The sequence below is a fragment of the Triturus cristatus genome, chromosome 4_1, assembly GCF_964204655.1.
Source record: "Triturus cristatus chromosome 4_1, aTriCri1.1, whole genome shotgun sequence".
Lineage (NCBI taxonomy): Eukaryota > Metazoa > Chordata > Amphibia > Caudata > Salamandridae > Triturus > Triturus cristatus.
Genome location: NC_140585.1, coordinates 1,029,368,449 through 1,029,385,686, shown reverse-complemented (window position 1 = coordinate 1,029,385,686; position 17,238 = coordinate 1,029,368,449). Strand labels below are relative to the sequence as shown.

Here is a 17,238-nt window from a genome sequence, read left to right as displayed (position 1 = left end):
CCCAGACTTTATATCTCTACACTTAAGGTCTGGGCACAGTAAGTCATATGTTTCATCTGTGATACTAATGCCACAATTATTGCAGAACACCATAAATCTGTCCTTCTTTGTAGGGACAGTATAAACACTGATACTTTCTCAAAGAAACTTTCTGGTTGTTCTCCATTTTCATCTGCTCTAATAATGTGTAAAATATTTGTGCAACACACATGCATGGTAACACAATGAAAACACCACAAAAAGACTCCACACAGGTTTAGAAACAAAGAGAATATTTAATTGAGTAAAACAAGACCTTCAAACCTCCAATGAGTAGAAGTCGAGATATGAATTTTTAAAGAATAAATCAAAAATACTGCTAAGAAGTCACTAGTGGTCAAAAGATTACTTGAGGTTGTGAGGGACAGGTACAAATGCAAAGTTTAGGCCGACCTTGATGGAGAGAATGCCAGCTACAGGACCCAGGCAGATTCAGCTGAAGAAATACCTTGCCTGGGGCAAGTCTCGGCGTCGAGAACCTACTCTGTCATTGTTGAGCCGCACAACGAGGGTCGCGCACGATTGTTGCGCTTCATTGAAGTGAATGCAATGTGGCGTCATTGAGCTGCACAGAGCATCGTAAGCGCATGCTGTGGATCCACCATTGTTATCTGAGACACTAGCACTCAATGTCCCTGAAAGTTCAAGCTTAGGCAGCCAGATCATAAAACTGAGGAGAAATCTTTGGACGTTCGTTTTTAAAAATTAAAATCTTTGTGAAATTTTGAAGGTCAGACTTTTCCTACATTGACAGGAACTGCCATAGAAATGTTGGCGGACTAGCTGACATTTTAAAATATGGCAGGCGAAGTAAGGGCAGTGTGGCCGATGTAAAGTCCTCCACCTGCCTGTCTGCCTTTACTCTTTCTGACAAACACTAAATCAGGCCTTCTGACTAGAGGGGAGTGGCACAATGGGCAAGAAAATTATGGATTGGAATGGTACCCCAAGGAATTGCCTGTAGGTTTATTATTTGCAAGCATTCTCCGCATTACCTCTGGGTTGTACAATTGCCAGTACTATGCCAGGAACCCTGAGACTGGTGCACCTTTCCAAGCCTACTTCTGCCAATATTTGTGAATTTTAAAATGTGTTACATTTGCATTAATTCAAGGAGTCCTTCAATGGGTCCCGATTTGTATAACCAGACTCAGGGGCACCAGACCTAACCTCCTAGCTAATAATGCATTTATTTGAGGGGTGTCACACCCCAAACACACCGCCCCCCTTTTAAGATATGCCCCTGACTGGGACTTGATTCAACCCCTCCTTTTGCACTTCATGGGAATCAGATCTAATGAGACACTTATATGATTCAGAATGACAGAAGATATTAACATACCCACATAAAGTAGCCTGAAATTCATGGTTGAAATACATTTAGTTTATCATAGTCAACAGAGACTATTTGACATCTAAATGAATTAGTAGAATAAATGCTGGTGCTGACTTGAGATGCATTTGATGCTACTTACCAGAATCTAACCTCCCTACTGGTCTACAGTGGAGACAGTGTCTTGTGCAACGTGACAAGAATTAACCACTTTCACAGAAATCTCTGTATACGGACTCTTTTCTCACCCCATACATGGAGAAGCTTCTAGTAGGTTCATAGGGGCATATTATCAAGGATGGCGTTAAAATTATCGCCGGTTTAGCGGCAGAAAACTGCCGCTAAAGCGGCGATAATGGGCTTGATAATATGCCCTGGAGAATTTCAATAGAAGCCCAGGTTCACACCAGATCAATATCTGATTTAATTGTAGCTCTCTCATCATCTTTTACCTGTGTCTTATTCCTTTTCAACTTCTCAGGTCTTTCAGAAGTAATAGCTAAATACAGTCAAGTCCCTTCGACTATAGCTTTCCTTCATCTCTGTTGCTCCTCATCCAATCGAGCATCTGATTTTATTCTGGAATTTTTCTCTCTCCTTAGCAGGGCTCTTTTTTCCCAAATATTTAATGCTTCGAATTGTGTGGGTCTAGGTGGTGGCTTCATCTTGTAAAGCTTTTCTCTCAATCTTACAATTATTCTTGATTTAAATATGCCATATCTTGGAAATCTCAAAGGACCTTCCTTTTCAGTGATCTTGCATCATTGACGGAGCCACAAACTTGTATGCAAGCCCATATTCGTTATCGGATAAAGTGTTGATGTACCCTCTGGAGACGCCTTTTCACCTTCCTGTACTGGAATTGTCACTTCACCTCTCACAACATTTTTAAAGCCTTTAAAACATTTCAAGATGTCGGATTATTCAACACATAGCAAACAACGTAATTCAAATTTCCAAATGTTTTGATTCTATTCTGTAAACTTTCAGATTTTTTTTTTTAATCTTGTTATAGATTTTATACATGAAGACTTATCAAGCAATATCAATGCAGCACTTCCACAACAATTTAACTATAGCAGCGCATCACTCTGTTTCATCACCAACCAATAATTGAACAACAGTACACCAACCAAACTCTGTGTGCCACATTATGACGTATGATCTCACTCCTTGCAGAGGTTCACCCTCCTTTACAATTTCTCTTGTACACACAATTCAACAACTCTATGCGAACATAAACAAGCCTTTGCAATGCAATCGGTCTCACCTTTGGGACCTTATATGTATTTAGCTATGCAGCAAATTAGCCGGGTGCTGAAACATCTACTGTTCTTTAACATGGAGGGAAATTAATCACCAAACTGCGTGACACACCAGGTATGGGAACACATGGAGAGAAATATTGCCTTTCAGTGGGAAATGGTATAGTCCAAAGCTCTGTTTTTAATATAAAAGCAGGGCCTTCGGTGGTCATATCACTGAAAATACAAGATTTGAAAAAAATATTATTGTCTACGGGTGCTCTTTGAAGACGATTTCTATGGACTGGAATCTAGAGAATGCTCAAGCGATTCTGGTATTTTACTGACCTCTGCTGGTCGTTTTCTATCAAGAAAGTTAAATGGAGGCAGTTGAAAAGAAAAAAGTCACTAAGCGGAAGCAGACAAGTCCTAGGGCTGATCTCCAGAGCCCACAAAGTAAATACACATATAACTATATACTAAAGTATATATTAAAGTATATACAAGAGGTCTTGAATCCGCAACCTAATAAACATTCTGTGTCTGCTCCTATAAAGAAAAAAAAATACAATTCAACAATCAGAATATTCATGTTTTAACACCCTCTGACTTTTTCACTACGAAATATTTTCTCACACACGCAAGTTAAATCTCAGCCATCAGGAAATCTCCCTAATCCAAGTAGCTTCACCTTTTGCACAATTAGGTTCTGCCAACACTAATCAATATTAGTACATTCACAACAATTTGGTATAATCCCTATCTAAATTGTGTAGTCGGTGGTACCTCACGACCTAGACCACAAAACCCTTAGCAGACAAGAAAACCATAAATCAGCTCTTATTTTTATGTCCCAGAATCTTAAACTACTTCAGAGTCCGATAATCTCTTCAAATTCTTCACAATAGGCACATAAACATCACCAATTCATTCCACTTTCTTCTTCAACATTCAACAATTTCAACAACAATAACTGCAATGGTGATAGATGACCTTATTGATATTCACACCTCCAATACATAGCTGCCAAGGTTTCACATTTCTATGTGTGACATTTTTATAATTTTAGTGAAATTATGAGTGATATTTCAACGACTATGAGTGACACTTTCTCAGGAGCAAAATTCACACAATGAAGACAGGGGGAAAATAAATATCAGAAATTACAGCTATTTGAGCAACAAGAAACTCCAAGACGATGTTAAAACTGCTGCAGAGCACCAGAAATGGAAGGGCACTAGATTAGTGCCCTTGTAACCTGATTGTACTGCATTTGCCTGCGAAACCCTGAAATTAAACATTAAACTAATCTTTCAGAGGCAGTACTTTATTAAATGTGTGTGCATATATGCAGACACACACAAGGTTAAATACAAAAGTACTTACTGGATGCAACAGATTGTCATTTGCATTATAAAATAAACAATATACTTTTAAAGTCCATATGTACATAACATCTAGACCAAGCATAACACCTGTCCAACTTCACAAAACTTGAAATGAACAGACACACTAAGACCAGTGCGAACAGGCCAGTCAGATCATTTACAGTGTCGGGTGAAGAGTATCAGAGGCTGATGGTGACTCATTAATTACACTAACCTGTATCAGGGTTATGGACACTTATATCTGAAACCAAATTAACACACAGGCTAAGATGTTATTATGTACTTCTACGGAACTTGTTGTACTCCCATGTCATAGCTCTTTTCTTCTTTTTCACGTTTTCAGGTGGAGAATATTTACAGCATATTTCACCTCAAGGTCTGTTCATTTGAAACATTAATATAGAAGACGTTCTTCTATCAAGTGATAAACTGGGGCGGAATTTGGTTTTATTCTTTGTTACTCTTGAGAACACCCTTTCTTAATCAGCATTGCTATGATGCAACGTAAAGATAATTTTGACTACTTTTAATATAGGGAAATCTTGCTTCTTTGAGAGTCAACAACAGTACATTCTGTGAGTATGGAATGCCAAATGACATCCATCCTTTAAATGACAACCTCACCAGTACTACAGTTTATTTCAATAGCAGCCCTTTCTCTTCCATTTTTTTTTATGTCCTGAAAGTTAGAGACATAGTATTTTACAAATTCTTGCTCTAATCAAACTAGGTCCTGCTCTGTAAACTTGAGGTAGGTCGAAAACCGTTCCACCAAGAACAGCAAACTATCAAAACTATGTTTCTTTTCTCAAAAAAGTTAAAGACCTGTGCATGCTTGACAACATTGTCATTAACTGGAAGAACTTTCAAAGCAAACTTTAATCCATTCTTGTGTAAGCTGCCTACTTCTTCATAGAAAGCTTTCTGGGATCCTGGTTCAATGTGCCCACTTTCTAACATGTTTCTTAACTTTCCTTGCATGGTGATGCAAACATACAGACTTGAATCTGGGACCTGGCATTCTTCTGATTTTAAATCATCAGGTAAACTGGCATCTGAGCTCCCCTTGAATGACTGTATGACATCTACATGAAACACTCTACTCAAGAGCACAACAATTAGTTCAATCATGGGTTTGTTTAGGATGTGAATGACTGGATCTTCCCTTTGAAGCAAAAGGTTAAAATTAACAAAAGCAGGTAACAGAGTCTGAAGAAATAGGCAGTGGACCTCAGTCATAGGGTTCTCAAAACTCTTAACAAGTCTCCTTAACCTGGCCTTGCTTGTTCTGTCACTGTCTGGTGTTGATAGGAAGTATGAACGCAGAGCAGCAAACTAAAGAATTAGTCTATCCAAACATGCGGACAATCCTAACCACCTCACAGAAATAAATATCATCATCCGGCGGCAATCAGAATTAACACATTGGCAGAATTCAGCATGCATATTCTTACGTTTGGAAAAATAGTCAAACCAAATGTAGACTACTACAAGCAATTGTTCTATATCAAAATGTTTCAAGCTAGAACAGAAAGCAGAAACTGCATGGGATGCTGTATTGTGAGCCATGTGGCATGGACAAGCCATAAAATACACATTAGAATTCAAAGACAGTACTCTAGTTTTAACAGAGTTATGCCATCCTACATTCACTGAGGCACTATCTACACCAAAGCAATACAATGTTCCCAAGCAATGGAATGCTTTGCCATTAAATTAGATACTGCAGTAAATATACCTTCAGCTGTGCTTTCTTTGATTAAACACTTCAAGAAATTTGCAACATACCAAACCCTGCTTCATATAAAAAATACATCCAGTTATTTTCAATGCTTTTACCATTGCTAACCTTCAACACACATACTAAAAGCTGAAGATGTCATATCAGCCACTAAGTCGGTCAATAAATTTGGTGCAATGGAATCATTTAATACACAAGTTGCTTTCGTTCTAGCACAAGCAAAACCCTATGCGATTTTAGAGTCTGGGAAACATGTCCTTATGAGGTTGCTCAATTGATCATCAGCAGTAAAGGGCACAATATGCTCTGCCAAAAATCCTGTGAATTGTATTCACAACCCTCTCTGGCAAGGGAGTCTTCATTGGAACTCTTCTTTGACATGTAGCCTGAGATGGGCTTCATTTTCATTTTTGTGCCCTGAAGAGATGTATAAACTTTACCGCTAATATGGCATTTCAGATCAATCTCCCCTTGATGCCCACATGAGACATTCTTCTCACAAATCAAGCAGTGGAAGACATATGTATCGTCTTAACAGGAGCAGTGATCCCTGCAATTAAAAAGAATTCCAAAATTAAGATTGTCCTCTATGAGTTTTAGAATATATGCATTGTAAAATTAAAACACTAGTGGATACAGTGAGTCAGCTATTCACAATCACCTTCTGACCACATCTAATACAGGCTGCTTTAGTACAACACAAAAAGTCTATGCTATCCATTATGACATTTGCTGAAAGCTGACTAGATACTGTTTAGGGAAGGACACCAAGTAATGAATTGAGTCTACCGGGACCGCTATTGCACTGACGTAAAATAGAGAAGTCCAGTTCATCATAGTGTAGCACTACCACATGATTGACTTAAAAGTAAACTGTACATAGAGAGAAACTGAAATGCCCAGGAACACACAATGTGTGTGAACATTTATTAAAATGTTAGTCTCCTAAATAACTGGTGCCAATAGTAGAAAATATGCATTCTCTTCATATAATGAAAGGGAAACAAACATATGTAAAAACAGTTGTCATTGTGGTGGTTTGACTCTTAAAACATATGAGCCAACTCAAAACTGATGCAACAAAACCTCGGTGGAAGCATGGGGTAGCAAAAAGAACCTACATGGAAATAGATATGCTATTGTCAACACACTTTAAAGTATATACCCTTATTGAGCTACCTTTGCATTGCTCTGCTTGCATCCAGGACAGGTCAAATTTACTTCAATACTACCATGCCCTAGATTTGTTCTCACTATATTTCCTTTGGCTACCACCAGCCTTTCCATTTCTGGAAGTCATAGCTGAAGTGCAGGGCTCACTGTCATCAGTATCAGACATTATTCACCCAAGACATGGAAGGGAATGAAACTCAAATATGCCCAACATTCTACATGTATGACCAATGGGGAGAAAGCATGGTTTCGCCAATCCACAATGCGGTCATAGTGAAGATGCAGTCCAGCAGGTGTTGCCTCCCAAATGAATCTATTATTCTCCTGAGCTCCCTCTGTTTTTATTTTGCATAAAAACACTGTTTTGACTGTTCACAACTATCTGGCATAAATGAAAATATCTCTCTTTTCTTTTAAGTCAGACCTGTTTTCAATTCAGGTCACTGATCTGTTCTGCCCTCGGGAAATATTAAAGTATGCCCTTTCACTAATACCAATGTGTCTGTGGTACACAGCCAAAGCCAAAAGTTAAGAGTTTAGTACTCACAGTACGCCTGGTGTGTCGCTGACTCTGTTCTGCTGTGCAATGGCTGATCCTGTTCAGCGTACTCCTACAAAGATTTCTTGGGTCTCTCATGCATTCACTGCAAAGATGGTGGGCTATGAATATATAGAAATACACAAAAAACACAATATGAATTTACTGGTCCAAGTTTATTATGAAGGTTAGAACCCAGAATGCACTAAAGCAACACAAATTAACATTTCAATATGGTGTTGGCATATTGAATTCAATCAAGCACAAGATCATAGGAGACATGGAAGAAATCCTGGGTTGAATTCTGAGCTATATTAAGCCTCCGTATTGTTACCAGCCACTGCCCCTCCACTTCTCATCTCCCACTGTGCCAAGGCTCAATAGCAAAGAGAGAAAAAGACTAGCTAATACATGACACACCTTGGGATATAACACCACAATATACTGATATGGCTAGCCAGACAGTATCAATGTTAATTTGCACCCAATATGGTTTAAAAAACTCACTACAGGATTGCTGTGTTATTAAAGTGCTGAGCATTGTGAAGGCAGCCACAATCATGGATGCCTTCACCTAGTATTCTGCTTTTGTTTAGCTAACACACTGCGTTATAGGACTTGTGGATTTCATTCACCATACAGAAACAAGCAGTATAAAACTTTACTAAAACCAGTCAAGCTTAGGGGTGGCAGACAGATACACTAAAACTATTGAAACATAAGTGTCAACATAGGAGTAAAATACATTACATGTGCAGGCTCACAATGGATTAATTTTGGAAAAATCCCTCTATACCTTTATCCAACAAAACATGTATACAACAAGTTTCAGCATAAAAACTTAGACTCTGCAGAAACTTAACAAGGGCAATGTATATATTGCAATGGCATGGTAGCCTGTAACATGATTAACCACAGACTTAGGCATAGTTGCTGGACCATCATACATGCTTCTCTTGACATATTTGCAGATAGCCTGAGGACACTTATACAAACCATGTGACCTCCACCTCCTTAGCACACCTGCCATGCAGAGGAATTCCTCAAGAAAGAAAAAGATTTTTCAGTGTGAAATGCAGTAACTCACAGCTAACCTAATAAAATACACATTTCTGGTAAAACATGTGCTTCATGATCTTTTGTGAAAAATGTCACTAGACAAACTGCTCATCTTACTGCAGCACTCCTTTATTCACCAATTATCTTGACATTTTTGTTGTTGCACGAAAACTCCTGGGTACACAAAGAATTGAGCCCTACCATCATTTAAACAAAGAACCCTCAAGGTGAGCACCAGGTACAGCCAGGACACAAGTTCCACTAGTAAACAGAACAGATCTCTCATGATCTAGTTGTGAAAAGAAGTATTCACAGCTAACATCAAAATGCACAGTTCTGCTAAAACATAAAGTTCATGTTTGCAGCAGGAATATTAACCCTCTGGGCTGCCTGCTGAAAACTGCCACTAAACAAAACACTGATCTTGCACTGAATTATCTTGAAATTACTTGGGGGCATATTATCAAGACAGGCGATAAAATTATCGCCGCTTTAGCGGCAGAAAACTGCCGCTAAAATGGCGATAATGGGCTTGATAATATGCTCTATGGAATTCCAATTGAAGCCCATGTTAGATGTCCTTCACATCTAACATGGGCTTCAATTGGAATTCCATAGAGCATATTATTAAGTCCATTATCGCCGCTTTAGCGGCAGTTTTCTGCCGCTAAAATCGGCGATAATTTTATCGCCTGTCTTGATAATATGCCCCATACTGTGTTAACCAAGTACCCACCCTGGGACAGAAGCTAGTTGTACAAATTAACAAGCACAAAAGAAGGGTTTGTAAGAATTAAAGCTATACTACTCAAACAGCTTTGGTAATATGCAGGTACATTGACCTTAACATATAACCCCTTTCTGTGCTCGAACATTTAGGGGGAGATTACTAAGCTTTGCGCTGTTTCACAAAAGTGATGCCAAACGATACAAAATCTTTTTTTGTAATTTACTTTCCAGCGCTAAACTTGTTTAGAACTGGAAATAACGTAAAAGTAATGCGAAGCAGCGCAATACGCTGCTTCGCGCTATGCACTGCTTCGCATTACTTTGTGCCATGGGGGCGTACCAAGGGTGGTGCATGGGCGTTCCCATGCAACCACCCAAGGTTCCTCAACCTAAACCAAATTTACTAAAAACAGTAGATTGGGTTTAGCGTGAGAAAACTGTGCCCTTTTCAACTAGGCGCAAGGAAGGAGAAATACGTTAATTTCTCCTTCCTTTTCTGACTATGCAAAGTGGGAAAAGCTTTTCCTTGTGTCGAGCATAGTATTTTGTACAGGAAGGATACCCTTCCTGTACAAAGCCTATGCTGGACTCTTGCACACACCCAAGAGCTGTGGCGCTAAGGTGTGTACAAGGCGCACCGCAGCTGTAATCAGTGCCAGTGCAAGGGAACGGGGAGGAGAGAGCCATATCTTTGAAGATATGGCACTCCTCTGCTCTCTTCCTGTCGCGCAAAGCAGTGCAGCCTCGTGGGGGGCTTCGCTGCGATGCACAACTTTTTTATAAATCTCCCCCTCAGATTGTATTTTCAGTAGTTGGCACATTAAATCTCCCTGGAACTGTTTATTTAATAAAGTGAATGACTTTGTGGCTCAGTCCCATTGCTATCTGCTGCACCTAGGGGAGAAATAAAAAAAAGGCAGCTGCTGATGTCCTTGCTTGGAAAGAGAGAATCTATTCTCTGCTAGTCACACAAGGTCACACAAGGTCTTTCACTCACTGGCTCAGGCAGCTACACTCAGCTGCTGTAGTGGCAAAGTGGAAGTCAGTCTGTCTGGAGTCACAGCTGGCGAGTAGAGAGGAGCTGCTCTCTACTGTGATGCATTTAAGGCTTAAAGCACCACCTCCTCAGCTTTCCCGGGATCAGAGCATGTGTTCTAAACACGTGCTGAGGATGTTCTGTTCTCAGGCGACAACAACAATTCTGGGGAGAGGGCAGGCCCAGGCTGGGGCACACTAAGGTAGGAAAACATTGGATCAGGGCTGGACATCTGTGTTGCTGGGGGCCGGCAAAAACAGATGAGATCTTACCTTCCAGCCCTTGACTCAGACGAGGTCTAGCCTCTGGCTCCTTCCTCCTAATGATGTTGCAGTCTTCTTGGAGCATCACTCCAGGGCCTCTCTCTCACATGGTGGGACCCAGCCCAAGCAGGATATGTGTGAGGCCTCAACTCACTGAACCATCTTTGAGAACCTGGACTGGTCATGATGATGCTCTGTGTTGCTGGGGGCCTCCTCCTCCCTTGTAATCAAATATGCTGCCTGCAGCCTGCTTATTCCAGGACCTCTCTCACATGGGTCTCTCTGGACCTGGCCCCAGCATGATGTGTGAGCCTGAACACACACACTGGTGCCAGTGTTGCTAAGGGGGCCAGCAAAAAATAAAAACAAACACACTCAGATTGCCGGCCAATGTGGGGCCCACCCCCTCTGCCTCAAAATCGAGAGAGCATGACCATCTGGGCTCCAGGGCCTCTGCTCTGAGTGACACGAGTGACGAACACCCCAAAAACAGGGATGAGACTCGCACATCTGTAAAGTCCGCTGAAAACAAACACCTCTCAGTATGCTGCATGTAATTACTTGCACCATTTCATTAAGCAGTTTAATGTATGTGATGTAACGAACTCCAGCAATGAAACAAGTAAACATTAGCCATATATCTGTTTATCAGCTACAAACTGACTGACATTGTGGAATAATTGTCCATAGTAGAAAGCTGAAAATTTTATTACAGGCACAGTATTCTAGTGCTTCCATGTCTAATTGACGGTGCTAACAGTTAACCTCAGAAGATAAATTGGACAGCCAGCCAAGCTCGACCGCACCTAAGCCAAAACCTGATCAGATCTGCAGAATGTGAAAACAAAAGCATCTTTGCAGCACAGTGATGCCCAGGCCTGCCGACTGACTCCCTCGCCCACCCTAACTCTTTTAGTCTATCATGTTGGGCATAATGTGTCCTTCATAGGGTCTGTGTGGGCTGAGATGGGGCTTTAAAGTTCCCTAATAGGTGGCGGGCCCTGAACAACAAGATCATGTGCTCTGGCCGACAATTATTTCATCAATATAATATAAAAACTTGGAAAGTTATGTGACAACTACTTGAAGTCAAGTAACTGGGAAGACTACTTGCTGTCTGTGTTCAGTTCTAGATCTTCAGAGCCAGCCAGCAACGTGGTCTTCTGGTGTGTCGGCAACCAGACTAGGCAGCTCAAGCTGGCCGGCAGTGACACCCGCAGTAATACTCCTCTGCTGCCTGGCATTCCATTCAGTGCTGCAACCACTCAGTGACGTTGACGACTCTGTCACTGCATAGCTTAGTACACTCACTGTCCCTCACTCGGCCACGTGGGCCCACTGCCCAGAGAGAATCATTGCCGATGGTCAGAACTTAGCCCCTGGGCACCGACGGGCCCATAGAGCGGGCGGCCCGGTCAGGCTGCAGGTGAGAGCAGCAGTGCTGGGAGGGGCCATCCGAGCACCATTAATGCCGGCGACACCCGCCAACAGGCATTCCCTCAGCAGCCACGGCACCATGCTGCTGACCAGTCTACTGGACAACCTACTCTCCACACATGACTCCCAGCAGGACTTGAGGTCACATCCCCCCACGGCGCCACAACCAGTTAAGACAACCATTGGGGCAGACAACTCCTGGGGTGTCTTGGTATCGGGCACAACCCCAGCCGGGCCGCGACGTCAGGCTGTCGTAACTCAGCGGTGCCACAGTGGAAATCATGAAACCAGGCTTGCAAAATAATACCTTGTAGCAGCACAACTGTGAGCCTCACTGCTGGCAGTGCCCCAGCAAGCCTGCGGGTGCAACCGGAGCAGGCCACAGGCATGCGCTGGCAGCAGCCTGTTGTGGCCACACACCCTAGTATCAGATTGTGTAACAGTTGAGACAGGCATTAATGCGTGTGACAATGCATAAAGCTTCAACATTAAAGTCAGCTCAATAGATCAAAAATAGTTTGGAGCAGAATTTCCTATAAAGAGAGGTTAAAAAAACTCGGGAGAGTCTCTGAGCAATGTGACATAAAATCTTGCTTCGGGTAAATGGAACTGAACAAGTGTCCGAAAAGAGTTAGGAAAATGTGTGTTAACCTACTATTGGAACATGCACTATTGTAGACAACATGTTTTATCAATGTAGCTTGCAGTCTTATTCCTCCTTCAGCCAGCCAGTCAGCACTTGATGCTTTCATGGGAGCAGGCTCGCTCCTCATCTTCTCACAGAAATACAATAGTCTAAAGGCAGCAGTGTTGAGTTTGCAACTAAGCTGTATCACATCTAAGTTTCATTCTAGGTCATTCTCCCATTCAGGTCTGCTTTCCCACATATAAACTACATTTCTAACTTCCAATATATCAAATGTATTCATATGTTTTATAATGGTCTATGTAGAAGTTGAAACATCAATACAACAAAAATTAAAACTTTTTAGCACAGCAACCATGTATTCTCTTTAAGAATACGCATCTTCATATATAAACTCTTCACTACTCAGTCAGTCTGTCTGGAGTCACAGCTGGCGAGTAGAGAGGAGCTGCTCTCTACTGTGATGCAGTTAAGGCTTAAAGCACCACCTCCTCAGCTTTTCTGGGATCAGAGCATGTGTTCTAAACACGTGCTGAGGAATTTCTGTTCTCAGGCGACAACAACAAATCTGGGGAGAGGGCAGGCCCAGGCTGGGGCACACTAAGGTAGGAAAACATTGGACCAGGGCTAGACATCTGTGTTGCTGGGGGCCGGCAAAAACAGATGAGATCTTACCTTCCAGCCCTTGACTCAGACGAGGTCTAGCCTCTGGCTCCTTCCTCCTAATGATGTTGCAGTCTTCTTGGAGCATCACTCCAGGGCCTCTCTCTCACATGGTGGGACCCAGCCCAAGCAGGATATGTGTGAGGCCTCAACTCACTGAACCATCTTTGAGAACCTGGACTGGTCATGATGATGCTCTGTGTTGCTGGGGGCCTCCTCCTCCCTTGTAATCAAATATGCTGCCTGCAGCCTGCTTATTCCAGGACCTCTCTCACATGGGTCTCTCTGGGCCTGGCCCCAGCATGATGTGTGAGCCTGAACACACACACTGGTGCCAGTGTTGCTGAGGGGGCCAGCAAAAAATAAAAACAAACACACTCAGATTGCCGGCCAATGTGGGGCCCACCCCCTCTGCCTCAAAATTGAGAGAGCATGACCATCTGGGCTCCAGGGCCTCTGCTCTGAGTGACACGAGTGACGAACACCCCAAAAACAGGGATGAGACTCGCACATCTGTAAAGTCCGCTGAAAACAAACACCTCTCAGTATGCTGCATGTAATTACTTGCACCATTTCATTAAGCAGTTTAATGTATGTGATGTAACGAACTCCAGCAATGAAACAAGTAAACATTAGCCATATATCTGTTTATCAGCTACAAACTGACTGACATTGTGGAATAATTGTCCATAGTAGAAAGCTGAAAATTTAATTACAGGCACAGTATTCTAGTGCTTCCATGTCTAATTGACGGTGATAACAGTTAACCTCAGAAGGATAAATTGGACAGCCAGCCAAGCTCGACCGCACCTAAGCCAAAACCTGATCAGATCTGCAGAATGTGAAAACAAAAGCATCTTTGCAGCACAGTGATGCCCAGGCCTGCCGACTGACTCCCTCGCCCACCCTAACTCTTTTAGTCTATCATGTTGGGCATAATGTGTCCTTCATAGGGTCTGTGTGGGCTGAGATGGGGCTTTAAAGTTCCCTAATAGGTGGCGGGCCCTGAACAACAAGATCACGTGCTCTGTCCGACAATTATTTGATCATTATAATATAAAAACTTGGAAAGTTATGTGACAACTACTTGAAGTCAAGTAACTGGGAAGACTACTTGCTGTCTGTGTTCAGTTCTAGATCTTCAGAGCCAGCCAGCAACGTGGTCTTCTGGTGTGTCGGCAACCAGACTAGGCAGCTCAAGCTGGCCGGCAGTGACACCCGCAGTAATACTCCTCTGCTGCCTGGCATTCCATTCAGTGCTGCAACCACTCAGTGACGTTGACGACTCTGTCACTGCATAGCTTAGTACACTCACTGTCTCTCACTCGGCCACGTGGGCCCACTGCCCAAAGAGAATCATTGCCGGTGGTCAGAACTTAGCCCCTGGGCACCGACGGGCCCACAGAGCGGGTGGCCCGGTCAGGCTGTAGGTGAGAGCAGCAGTGCTGGGAGCGGCCATCCGAGCACCATTATTGCCGGCGACACCTGCCAACATGCATTCCCTCAGCAGCCACGGCACCATGCTGCTGACCAGTCTACTGGACAACCTACTCTCCACACATGACTCCCATTAGGACTTGAGGTCACATCCCCCCACGGCGCCACAACCAGTTAAGACAACCATTGGGGCAGACCACTCCTGGGGTGTCTTGGTATCGGGCACAACCCCAGCCGGGCCGTGACGTCAGGCTGTCGTAACTCAGCGGTGCCACAGTGGAAATCATGAAACCAGGCTTGCAAAATTATACCTTGTAGCAGCACAACTGTGAGCCTCACTGCTGGCAGTGCCCCAGCAAGCCTGCGGGTGCAACCGGAGCAGGCCACAGGCATGCGCTGGCAGCAGCCTGTTGTGGCCACACATCATAGTATCAGAGCTTGTGTAACAGTTGAGACAGGCATTAATGCGCAAGACAATGCATAAAGCTTCAAAATTAAAGTCAGCTCAATAGATCAAAAATAGTTTGGAGCAGAATTTCCTATAAAGAGAGGTTAAAAAAACTCAGGAGAGTCTCAGAGCAATGTGACATAAAATCTTGCTTCGGGTAAATGGAACTGAACAAGTGTCCGAAAAGAGTTAGGAAATGTGTGTTAACCTACTATTGGAACATGCACTATTGTAGACAACACGTTTTATCAATGTAGCTTGCAGTCTTCTTCCTCCTTCAGCCAGCCAGTCAGCACTTGATGATTTCATGGGAGCAGGCTCGCTCCTCATCTTCTCACAGAAATACAATAGTCTAAAGGCAGCAGTGTCGAGTTTGCAACTAAGCTGTATCACATCTAAGTTTCATTCTAGGTCATTCTCCCATTCAGGTCTGCTTTCCCACATATAAACTACATTTCTAACTTCCAATATATCAAATGTATTCATGTGTTTTATAATGGTCTATGTAGAAGTTGAAACATCAATACAACAAAAATTAAAACTTTTAGCACAACAACCATGTATTCTCTTTAAGAATACGCATCTTCATATATAAACTCTTCACTACTCCATTAAAAGACACATTTCTAATCATATGTTAACAGAGACCTTTGTTTAAATATCAGCATTCTTTGGCAATATATATAAACATTTATGCAACTATTATGTATTATGAAAAACACGTTCATGGAAAGGTCAAGAAATAAACTTTTTATGCACATATGGGGTTTCTAGTCAAGTCAGAATGTCAGGCAATATTGCTTTAACCATTTGAGGCCTAGTACCAGTAAATATGTTTGCAATATACAATTGTTATGCATATAAATGCATTTTATTTTCATTTAAGCCTGCACAGGTGTGCATTTCTGCACATTATTGAAACTCTTCATTTTCTATATTTTAAAAAGACTTCCACAATGCCAGTTCACTAAGTTAAAGTTTGTCTCTTCATAACAGAAGAATACCACCTTAGTCTAAGCCTGATGTAAAACAGTTCAATGCAATATGCTGCACCACGTCCCTTGGCACAGACAACACCAGATATGTATCTACTTGCATGCAATAATAGATGCTTTCTTTCCTGCTTTTATTATTTAATAAGGACTTGGGGGCATATTATCAAGGGTAGGCGATAAACTTATCGCCGCTTTAGCGTCTGTTCATGGGCAAAAAGCAGCAATTAGTTTATCGCGAATCAGTAAGACCACGCTAACGTGTGTTTTGCTAATTTTGCTCCCGTTTCCAGCACGCCTAACTTCGCATTCCTAATGAGGTGCAAAGTAGGCGTGGCTGTGGAAACGCCATTGGGTAAATATCGTGAAGGCAGCTTTGCGATATTTACAATGTGGGGAAGCGATTATTTTAATTGCGCTAAGTATGCCTTAACGCAGGAATTTAACGTTATGTTAAATTCCTGACTAAGGCATACCTAACATGGGAGGTGGATTCATGTGATACGACCTCAGGGTCGTATCATCAAGCATATCGCCGTTTTACATGGAACATCGCTGGAAAACCAGCCATGTTCCATGGAAAAGGGCTCTATCATTGGAATATACATCGCCATGGCGCTAAGCGTTGTTAATACAACGCTAGCCTGGCGAAATATTCCAGCGATATAAAAAAATACGGTATACAAGGTCAGCGATAATTATCGTTGAATGTTGCAAATATGCCCCTTCGTTTGTTTTCTTTACTTGGTGGAAGTAGATTAGGACTCCCTATAACAGGAACAGTACTTTCCAAATGAGAATTCTCATTGGGTATAATGATTACGTTGAAATCATATATTTTACCAAATGCGGGCTCTCCCTAAATGGTTTCATTTTCTACACACAGTAGTTATTGATGTTGATTTGCAATGTACATATTAGAAAACAATATGAGCGGATATCGTTTGGGTAAGGTGTACACATACAGCCAGGCACGTTTTTCAGTATTGACAGCAGTTACTTTGGGACCAAAGAAATCTTGCGACTGATGGCCTTGGAAAGTGCAACAGTTTAGATGTATCTATGATACAAG

General features: G+C 42.1%; 1 pseudogene; it reads right to left on the bottom strand.

Moving 5' to 3' along the window:
* Nucleotides 1-4,375: 4,375 nt before the first annotated feature.
* The window catches only part of LOC146856003 (uncharacterized), a 96,180-nt pseudogene continuing 83,317 nt past the window's right edge, over nucleotides 4,376-17,238 (bottom strand).